The sequence below is a fragment of the Castanea sativa genome, chromosome 1 (assembly GCF_040712315.1).
Source record: "Castanea sativa cultivar Marrone di Chiusa Pesio chromosome 1, ASM4071231v1".
Lineage (NCBI taxonomy): Eukaryota > Viridiplantae > Streptophyta > Magnoliopsida > Fagales > Fagaceae > Castanea > Castanea sativa.
Window position 1 is genome coordinate 17875951 of NC_134013.1, and position 11387 is coordinate 17887337.

The window sequence follows — 11387 nt, forward strand, 5'->3', positions numbered from 1 at the left end:
AAGAACAAGGGTAATTATTGAGTACTCTTAGAGTACTATAAATGTGTATTTCCCTCTCTCACATGAATTGTGAGACCCATAATTATGTGAGAAAGGGGGAGTACGCATTTATAGTAAAGTATTCAATAATTTTCCTAAAAACAAAGTCAAGTCATGTGGAATATGAAAAGAGACAATCAATTAAACAATTAAAGCATGGATTTGAAAATTTTAGGGTCATGCTATGTGTGTAGGGAGAAGACTGCGTACGCAAGTTTTCAAGCATGCATACGTGCCTCTGATTATGCATATGGATCTTGTCTAAGAAACATGATTCCAAATCCTTTTCCACATTCAATCAAATTCACACATCTTATTAATTTATCAATTCAACTCTTTTATTAAGAACAAACTAAAATACTACAAATCAAAAGTAAGAAATCAAAACCTATTTCTAGACGTGCACAGAATCTAAAATTTACTCAAGAGCAACACATCATAAAACAAAGCATGTTCATCAATTCACATATCTATTGACTTTTTCATTTAAAACTTTACTCAAAACAAATAGAGTACAGTGAATTAAAACTAAATAAATAAAAAAAAAAATCCTAAGTTTGCAATGATATAAATCTACTTAAGAACATCAAAAACACAAAACAAAAGCATGTTCAATTATCCAAGATAAGAAAAGTCATGGAGAGGGACTTACCTTACTTGAAAATCACAGGTTTGATTCTTTTATAATTAGCCCCTCAGTGATTACACAATAATATTCAATGAGATAGCATGAGGAATTGAAGAAAGTTCATAGAACTTGATGAACACAACTCAAAGAAGAAAATACTTCAAAGACCTTTTGAAAACGAAATCGAAAACCATTTGTTGCCCAAAGTGACTCCTAGAGAGGTTTTGCAAATCAAATACGTGATTGTATGAAGAATTTAGTGAGATAAAAGATTTAATATGAAGAACAGAGAAAAATACTCTTTCTCTAAAAAGTTTTCTTGAAATGTTTTGAAAGATGATTAAAAATGATTTTTGCCCTAATGACTAATAGAGAGAAGTTTTGAAGAGTGGAAAATCGTGCAAAGTGCTGGAGTGTGAAAATATTGAAAAGAAAAAAAAAATTAAGAGTACTGGTGAAAAAGAATCTCTCACTAGAAGTGATTGGAATGGAGGTATAATATGGGTATTTATAGGCTAAAACTAGGCTTTCTAAGACCTTTTAGAGGGTTCTAGAACTTCTTAGAGGTTTGGACGATGACCAAGAAAGATTGAAGTGTTTTGGGCTAAAATATGGAAGTTTAAGGTGTTTGGGATGAAGATGGATATGCAGCCCTAAAGCATGCATATGTTGTCTCGCCTATAACCCTAATTTCCTGACAACATTGTTCCTTGACTTAAAATGGACATAACTTACTCATTTTAAATCCAAACTAGAAAAGGAAAAATTTATCCATTTTTAATAATAAAATTTCTACTTCCCTATGAAAAAACCTCATTAAAAAAGTCTTTATGGTTCAAAAGATATCGACAAACGAGTGAGCAAAGGTCATTTTCAACATTATTTTCAAAGCAATTTTGAGTACTCTTAGTTATGATTACATCTGAACTATTGTGAATACATCAATTACTCTTAGTTGACATATATCAAGCTCCTCATTGGGACCGAGGACTAAAAATGATTAACTGTTACAACATGGGGTATCTACACCAACCTCAATTTTTGATCAGTAGTTAGAGGGCTATTCCAAGTGCTGATTTGCACTTAAGCCCAATTCCCTTCAACTTTCAAAATTTTGAGATATCTTTGAAACTCTAGCTTGCATTGCTTGACCATATCAAAATATGTGTGTAAGAATTAGGCTAGGAAGAGTTTCAAACTCATCCTAACTCAACCCCAATGCCCTCTACTCTTTCTTTAAATAGAGGAGCTCCCCTCATTTGCAAATCACCAATCACTAAGGTGATTGTTGATTATTTTTGTCAATTCATGGCTTTCTCAATAATAACACACTCAAAGGAAGCCCATTGATTGTCTGAAGAATTGAAGAAAATTTCAAGATTTGCCATAACTTTTCCAAAATATTTGAAGAACATCTTTAAATGAACTTCAAAGAAAGGAGGTGTTGTCCAGTTAATCCAAGGAGGTGCCTCCATTCAAGATCCAATCTATTAGGACATATGTAATTCATGTTAGGAACATATGTCATTTAAAATTGGCTAATCATTTGACAAAATGCACTTTACTTATAATTATGTAGATTTAGGATGTTTTTAATACTTTAAGGAACAAGAGTTCAAGTCCAAGTATTGAAGCCATGCAAATCTGTCCAAGAAACAAATGAATAAGTACTGGATTTTAAAGCTCGACAGCTAGCTCAACAGATAGCATATATCGAGGTTTAAAAGGCTGCTTTAGCCCGATACTCGACAGCTATTCGATAGATACCCTATCTATTGAGATTTATGAAAATTAGTTTTTCAGATTTGATTTCACTCCAATCCATGTGTATATGTTTAGGTTTTCTTTTCTCACAACCCTAAACATATATAAGAATTATTTTAAGGGCTGTCAAAGGTGGCATAGTTGCACAAGTGTAGAGCAAAGTTTTGTTTATGCAAATTGTGACCAAAGAAAAAATTTACCCTAGTTCATCTTTCTTTTGAAGAAGCTACTGCGTTTGTACGCCGTTGGGTTTTGTGACCAAAGAGCTTCGTGATCTTCATCGTGTTGATGAATTGATGAACTTTGCAGCCAACATCTTTCTTAAGTTGGTGATTAAGTTGCTACTGGGATCTGCGCATCTATTAGTTAGTCACGTACTAGGAGCCGTGCATTGAAAATGGGAGATTGTCACTACAGAACAAGTCCAATTGTGTATTGGGGTAAGAGTTCAACTGTAGGTTGATATAAGATATTGGGATCTCTTTACTTGTAACCGCTTGTTGTAATAATAGTGGATTCTCGAGAGTGGTGACCTTAAAATTACCCAGTAGGGTTTTTGTCTTGGAGGTTTTCCCCATTCGTAAACAAATCACCGTGTCAACTTTATTTTCCATTACATATTAACTTGGTGATTTGTTTATGCTAGCACACATTTTGCATGTTAATTAGATTAATTAATTAACTTGACTAATTAATCAATTAATTTATCACAAGGGGTTAATACATTCTTTGCCTATTAAGTGGTATTAGAGCAAGCACACTTTGATTATGATTAATCTTTGCTGTGTGATCTATTGACCCCTGTTGTCATGGCTGCCATTGGCAAGAAAAAATCTATTATTTCAAATACATCTTGTTTTTCTAATCTCTATTTGATTGAGTGTCTCAAAAAATGCAAGTCTAAACGTTATTTAAAAGCTATCATGATGATGATTGAAAAAGATCTTAGCATGACAAAGAAGAAACTAGACTGCCTCAAAATGAAAATGTGCAGAGAAGTTCATTTGAGAAGAGTGAAGGTTAAAGGTTTTGTCCATAAATGGTAGATGAAAGAGAACACCATTCTTACAGATCTGTCATCAAAGCATGAGGTGTGCTTTATGATGAAGTCTGCATTCAAGGTAATGGACACATGTTTGTGGTACCTTGACAGTGGATGCTCACAACACGTGACTAGAGAATGCTCTCTCTTTAAGGTCTTCAAGTCTGAGAAAGGTGGTAATGTCACTTTCGGTGATGAGAACAAATCATAGATTAAAGGAAAGGGAACCATCTCTCTACTTGGACTACAAGATATTGCAAATGTGCTATATGTAGAAGGTTTGAGAGTGAATTTGTTGCGCATAAGTCAGATATGTGATCAATAATTTATGGTGCTGTTCTCTAAAAGAAAGTGCCTTGTGCTGGATGAATTTGGAAAGAAACTCATAAGTGGTGTTCGCACTCTAGAAAATTGTTATGGTCTGGTCCCTGATGCTGATATTGTGTGTAATAATATTCGTTTGCCAAATGAAGATCTATGGCACCAAAGGATGGGACATGCGAATTACAAACATCTCTCAATTGTATTTAAGCATGAATCAGTGTTGAGGATGCCAAAGCTTAGTAGAGTGAACAATGTTGTGGGTGGACCGTGCCAGCTTGGGAAATAGACAAAAGCTAAACATCCAAGCACTCAAACATCCGCTATATCTAGATTATTGGGGCTACTACATCTGGATCTCATGGGTCCAACTTAAACCGAGTCTCTTGGTGGGAAGAGATAAATCACGGTTGTAGTAGATGACTTCACAAGGTACTCTTGGGTCATTCTTCTAAGATCCAAGTCAGAGGCTCCTAAGCACATTGAAGCCTTATGCACAAGATTGCAAAATGAGAAAAGCTTAAAGATTGATCGAATTCGAAGTGATCACGGTAAAGAATTTGAAAACTCATACATGAAGTCCTTTTGCTCTAGATTAGGTATATCTCAAGAATTCACTGCTCCTATTACTCCTCAGCAGAATAGTGTAGTAGAAAGAAAGAACAAGGTTATTCAGGAGATGGCTAGAGCCATGTTGCATAACAAGGATGTGGCTAGAAATTTATGGGGAAAAGCCATCAACACTACATGTTATACAGTTAACAGAGTGTACTTCAGACCCGGTACCAAAAAGACTCCTTATGAGCTATGGAAGGGAAGGAAGCCGAATGTTTAAGTATTTCAGAACCTTTGGAAGTACTTGTTTCATTCTCAAAGATAGAGAGAATGTGAGAAAATTTGACTCCTGAAGCGATGAAAGAATATTTTTGGGATACTTCTCTACAACAAGAGAACCGAGAAGGTGATGGAAACTGTAAATGTTGTTATCGATGAAGCTTCAGAGTCCAGTTTTGAGAAAATTAGTGAGGAAATCCCCAAAGAAATTCTTCCTCTCGAGCCCAAGGTTGTTCAAGAACTTGTTGATCAAGAGCCTACATCTCCAAGTACTCCCAGTACTCCAAGTGTTGTAGAAGGTTCAGCAGACATATCTACTTCACCTGATTCTGAATCTCATAAAGAGAAAGGACCCTCCTCCAGAATTAAGTTGAATCATCCTCTTGAAGTCATTGTGGGAAATATGAATGAACTCACATTAAGGAAACACACAGTTGATAAATGTGCTACTAACTTTGTGTCATATTCTTGCTATTTGTCGTAGGTTGAATCCACTAAGGTTGAGGAAGCTTTTTAGGATGAAAGTTGAGTGGAAGCTATGCATAATGAACTGCTTCAATTTCAAAGGAATGATGTCTGGACTTTAGCACCTAGATTGGAGGGTAAGCACATCATTGGCACAAAGTGAATTTTCCGTAATAAAACTGATGAGGAGGGCAACATGAACCGCAACAAGGCTCATCTTGTAGCTCAAGGATACTCTTGAATGGAAGGAGTGGACTATGATGAGACATTTGCTCCAATAGCCCATATGGAGTCCATCATGATTCTCCTAGCCCTAGCATGCCATTTAAAATTCAAGTTTTACCAAATGGATGTCAAGACTGCCATCTTAAATGGGTTCCTTAAAGAGGATGTCTATATGGCTAAACCAAAAGGATTCATTGCTCCCCACTTTCTGGATCATGTGTTGTACCTCAAGAAAGCAATCTATGGTTTAAAGCAAACCCCTAGAGCTTGGTATGATCGACTCACACAATACTTGGTGTCACATAGGTTCATAAGAGGAAAAGCTGATCAAACTCTCTTCACCAAAAAAGAAGATGACAAGTTGATAGTTGCTTAAGTCCATGCTGATGACATCATCTTTGGGTCAATAAAGGATGAACTTGCTCATGGTTTCTTCAAACTCATGCAAGCCGAGTTTAAGATGAGCATGATTGGAGAGTTAAATCACTTCCTTGGATTGAAAATTCATTAGTAAGAGTCAGGTATATTCATATCTCAATCTAAATATGCTAAAATCTTGTGAAAAAAATTGGCTTGGAATTTGCTTGTTCTATTAGAACCCCTATGAGCCCAAATGTTAAATTCACTGTTGATTTGTTCGGAAAAAGTGTTGATCCATCTCTCTATCGAAGCATGCTAGGTAGTCTTCTTTATCTTACTACTAGTAGACCTGACATTAGTTACAGTGTGGAAGTGTGTGCTAGATATCAGACTAATCTTAAAGAGTCTCATATGATTGCTTTGAAAAGAATCATAAAGTATGTCAAAACCACTGCCGATTTTGGTGTGTGGTACAGTAAGGACACAAATGATGTCTTAGTTGGGTATTCTGATGCTAACTGGATTGAGAATGTTAATGATAGAAAGAGTACTTTGGGAATTTTTTTTATTTTTTATATGGGTAATAATCTTGTCTCCTAGATGAGCAAAAATCAGAATTCCATCTCATTATCCACTGTAGAGGTTGAATACATTGCTGCCGGTAGCTGTTGCACTCAACTTCTATGGATGCAAAAACTCCTCCTTGATTATGGTATTCATTAAGAACACCTCACTATCTATTATGACAATACCAGTGCCATCAATATCTCTAAAAATCCGGTTCAACATTCTCGAACTAAACACATAGAGATTTGACATCACTTTATTCGTGAGCTTGTTGAAGATGGTACACTTACTCTTGAGTTCATTCACACTGATGATCAGAAGGCTAATTTGTTCACCAAACCTCTTGATAGCAAACGGTTTGAATTCCTTCGTCAAAACATGGGTGTTATCTCCATGGATTGATCTTCTCTTTTCCTCCTTCTTCCTCATGCATTTACATCTAGTTTTATGATATGCTTGTGTTTAGCATGTTTTTTTTTTGGTTGTTTTCAGTTTTGCTTTATTTTGCTTTTCATAAAATAAAAAAAAAATTAAAAAATTAGAAAAATAAAAAATAGTGTGTGTTTTGTGTACATTGGTACTTGTGTACCTTGAATGGCCAATGAAATAAAGTTTTCTAAATTTTATATCTCTTGTAACTTAGATGAGCATCTCTATGCACAACTAAGCAAGTGAGCCTTGTGGCTCATGTTGGTGATGAGTAAGATTAAGTAATCTCTTGTACTTAACACTCGTATCACTCTTTTTTGACAAGAATGACTAAAAAATCCTAAGAGAAAGACATAAATAACCATTTCACTACTGTTGCCCGCCAATCATGAAATGACATATGTATGTTTCGGCATAGCAAAAGTGCAATGTCAAAAGCTAAACATAATTAGGTATTTCTTTTTTCTCTCTTATATCCCCATGCATGATATGCTTAAAAAAAAATATGCAAAGAAAATTAAAAGCAATCAAAATACTTTATATGTAATTGCAAGCGTGTCTTTTAGGAGATGTGGGAGTCATATGATGTACTTTGAAGGTGTTAGTCTCTATCAAGCAATTATGATCGTGTGTGAGTTAAATTGATTTGCTCATATCTCAAATCGTCATAACATGAAGACACTTATGCAATCTTGCGATATTTTTCACACATAACACGCAATATTTTTTACTACTTTTGATACATGTGCAGGTACAATATGATTTGACCATCACAAGGAATATTTGTGTTAATGTATGCTCATTAAACTGTCTTAACTTGTTTTGAAATATAAAATTGGTTAGACTTGTTTAGTGTGTGTGTGTGTGTGTTTTGGATTTATATGCTTGACATTTTTCTTGTTGAGAGATGTTTTTTAGAGTTTAAAATGTTGTTTGGATCTTTGTTTAAGTAGCATGTTTAATTGCATTCATGTATATGTTTTTCTCTCATTTGAAAAACTGTTTTAAGCAATCTCGACAGCTTCTCGATACCTCTTGATAGCTAGGCTATCTATCGAGCTCTTGATCTTCCTTTCTCGACAGCCGCTATCGCAATTTCGATCCATCGAAGTTTTTGAGAATTTGTCTCGATAGCATTTGACAACTTCTCGATCCATCAAGAAAGTTTATGTCTTCTCGATAGCTTCTCGATCCATCGAGGTTCTCATGCTGTGGACACATCTCAATAGCTCCTCATAGCTCTTTTTGTCACATTTTAATTCTAGACACCTCTCAACACCTCTCGATCCATCGAGCTGCGTATATGTCTATATATAAGGTCAGCGTGAAATCTTTCTCATTTCTCCCCGATCTCTCTCGACAGAAAAGTGTCTCTCCCTCTCCTAAACACCTCAAACTCAACCTCTTCATCTTCCCCACTCAATCTTCGGTCTTTTACTTGCATTTTTCACTGGTATGATCTCCTTTCATCTCTTTATCATACATTTCATGCATTTTGTACCTAACTTTTGGGGTTTTTGAAAAGCTTTGGGGTTTTTTCAAAATTTTTGAGGTTTTTTCCAAATTTTTGGGATGGGTTTTTGTTTTAATGAGTTTAAATCATCATGCATTGCATCAAATTGCATTTTAATAATGTTTCATGCATTTTAGATGTGTGTTTATTTTGTTGCCTTTTAGATACTTTTATTTTTGCATGTCACATGCTCAATCATTTTTCATGCATACATACCTTTCATTTTCTATCATATTGATATTAAATTGTTTGGTGCTTTTTTGCTTGTCTCTTTCTCTCTCTTTCTTTCAGTCTGCATCATGCCACCTAAGCATAAATCCATTCCATCCTAAAATTCTCTTTATTCCGAGGCATCTTCCTCTGATTCTACTCATTCTCATCTTCAATTTCGTGATGAGAAAGCCTGTAAGGACTTCTTGGAAAACTTTTCTCGATGAGGTATTCATTTGGAACGCCAAGTCATCTTATCAGATTTTTCCGATACTGACCTTCCCACTATCGTCCACAGTAGGGGATGAGAGTCACTATATGACGCCCCGGTCACTTGTCCTTCCATGATCATTCAGAAGTTTTACTCTAACATGCACGAATTTGATTATTCAGTACTTCTTTTTGTCACTGGCGTTTGAGGTATGCGCATAGTGGTCACTTCGATTATTGTATCCGAGGTGCTCCAAGTCCCGAGGGTAGTGCATCCTGACTACCCCGGTTGTGATCGTCTTGGGACTGTGTCCAAAGATGAGCTTATGTCTCTATTTTGTGAGACTCCTTCTTTCTGAGGTGATCATCAGAACACCCGTTGCTTGGCCTTTGCTAAAGGTCCGAGGTTTCTTAACTTGGTGATGACATTCGTTCTCCATCCTTTGTCTCACTATAACTCTATCACAGAGCCTCGTGCTCGAATTTTGTTATCCCTCCTAGAGCACCTCACTATAGACTTCCCTTCTCACTTCATCCTCTCCCTCATAGATGTATATAGGGATACGACAACCCATGATAAGCTTATCTTTTCTTTAGCTATCACGAGGATCCTTCGCCATTTTTTTGTCTCATTTCCCGTGTCGGATCCTTTCCCTGTCATGTGTGCCATTGATGCAGCTACTGTCAAACAGAGTGAGGCCAAGCTTCTACCAAAGCGGCCACGGACTGAGACGGTGACCCCTTCAGCTTCATCCACATCTACTCCTTCTTCCGCGAATGGTGTGACACTCGAGGCGATTATGGCACAGCTTCAGTGCATGGATGCATGCCTTGACACTCTTAGCGATGAGTTGTGTTAGGTGAACACCCGTGTTAGTTGTATTGCACGACAATAGGCTCGCCTTGGTGGCTTTGAGGATGAGGACGATGATGGTGGCTCTAATGACAATGGTGATGAGGATGATGGTGCTAGCTCTTCCAGTGATGCTGCGATGACTGCTTGAGTTACTTGTTGTTGGAAAATTTAGGCCCTGGTTGATAGAATGAACAAGTTTTAAGCCCAAATTGTTAATTAGATTTATTATGTATAAAACTTGTAAAAAAAAAAACATCAATATCATGCACAGCGAAAAATTAAATAAGATGAGATATGATGACCCAAGAAAAATAATGAAACAAACTAATTTCACAGTAAAAAACCTGGGGGGAAACCTTCCGAAATACAATTTACTATAGTAAAGAGAAGTTTCAAATCTAGTACAAAACATTTGTCCTTAGACTCTACAATCCCCATAGATGAATTTACAGCAAAAACCTTTTACCGCTTTAAAACCTCTGAACTCTTCAATATATGAACCCCACCATTTTGATGCACGGATCCTAGTACGTGATTAACTTCTTTGCACGAATCCTAGTACGTGACTTATTCACCAACTTGAGGAAGAAGAATGTTGGCTGCAAAGTTCTTCACTTCATTAATAATGAAGATTAAGAAGCACTTGGTTACAAAACCTTAAGGAGTAAAGACACAGTAGCTTCTTTCAAAGAGATTAAGACATCAGTCACTTTTTGCATATGTTCTCTTTGTATTCTCTTATGTGATGGCCTCTAAAATAAGCCTTAAATATGTCTAGGGTTGTGAGAAAGGAAACCATACACATACACGTCAGCATGAGCCGAAAATTAGATCTAAAAATTCTGATTTTGTAATTCTCGATAGATACCTCAATAGAAAGTATTTGTCAAGCCTTAATAGATAGCTATCTGTAAAGCAGCTATTGAGCTTTAATGAATCAACACTTTTGCACTTGTTTCTTGGATAGACTTGCATGGCTTTAACACTTAAACTTGAAACCTTGTTCCTTGAAGTATTAAACACACCCTAGATCTACCCAAATACAAGTAAAATACGTTTTATCAAAAGATTAGCTAATTACATAAAATGTTGACATATGTTCCTAACATGAATCACTAATATTCTAACACTTGACCTTTGTGATTCGTGACAAAAATGGGGAGTTGTTTTGGATATGAGAGTAGTCATGTATTTAGGGGTAGTGGCTATACTTGTTGAGGGATGTAGTGAGCATTTATGTATTCTTTTCTTTTCTATCTTTTATAGATACATTTCTTACATTGTGATAGCAAACCTTGTATTCATTATTTATATATATATATATATATATATATATATATATATATATATATATATATATATATATTTAGGTTGTTATTACATTTTCACCTATCTCTTCATATGTTGTTTCTTTTCTCTCTTTATGCACATGCTTCTTATTACTTGTATGCAATCTTTTATTTCTCTTTCACACTAAGATACCGTGATGAGTTTTGTTTAAAGTGTTTTAGAAATACAGGTTGTCAAAGTCTTCTTGCCATGAACTCTCTTCTTGCAAAGTTTTTCAAGAGTTTGTGTTAGAATAGATTTTATTGTATTCAACAAATGAGTATGAGTTGAGTGATTAATAACTTCTCTCATATGTTCATTTGTTTATTGTGGTTTTGTCACAGATTGCCAAAGGAAGAAATTGTTAGGATATATGTGATTCATGTTAAGAACATATGTCATTTAGAATTGACTAATTCTTTGACAAAATGCACTTTATTTGTAATTGAGTAGATCTAGGATGTGTTTAATATTTCAAGGAACAAGAGTTCAAGTCCAAGTATTAAAACCATGCAAATCTGTCCAAGAAACAAGTGAAGATGTATTGGATTTTGAAGCTCGACAAATAGTATCTATCGAGGTTTAAAAGGTTGCT